A 555-nucleotide genomic window follows, 5' to 3' on the forward strand; every position below is an offset into this window, starting at 1 on the left:
CCATTTTAGTCGTATATGCTTACAAATATTTTACTGTGCTGCCTGGAATTTTTATTTGGGAGCACCAGTGCCACTAGGAAGAAGGAGAAAAGAAAATGACCCTGATAACATTTTAATGGAATAGAAAGAAAAGGACTGCTTCTTCAGGAGATGAGCTTCGCAAGTGGCTACATTTCAATCTTTAAAATACAATTTTCTGGTGCTCCTTCACCCTGTATTTTTATCTAATTGCAGGCAATTCTTATCAATAATATGTTGAATATTTTTCTTTGTGCTCCTAAATTTCTTTGTGCTCTTACATTTTTTTCAACTTAGTACCAAATGTGCTCCTTGTAAACAGTGTTGGTGCAGAGCACTGTTTTCTACACATTTCTTCCAACTGGATCATTTATTCTAAATGGTTACTCTGGAGCCATTTTTTTTTTTTTTTATAGTGTACTGCAATTAGTAACTAGGTTACTTTTGCTTCAGGCTGGGTTTAGGGAAGGGAAATATTTCCTGTAGACTGCTCCCTGCCTGATTCCCAGTAACTTGACACCTCAGCTGATTTCTCAC

Source organism: Salmo salar, chromosome 25 (genome assembly GCF_965601325.2).
Source record: "Salmo salar chromosome 25, fSalSal1, whole genome shotgun sequence".
NCBI classification, from domain to species: domain Eukaryota; kingdom Metazoa; phylum Chordata; class Actinopteri; order Salmoniformes; family Salmonidae; genus Salmo; species Salmo salar.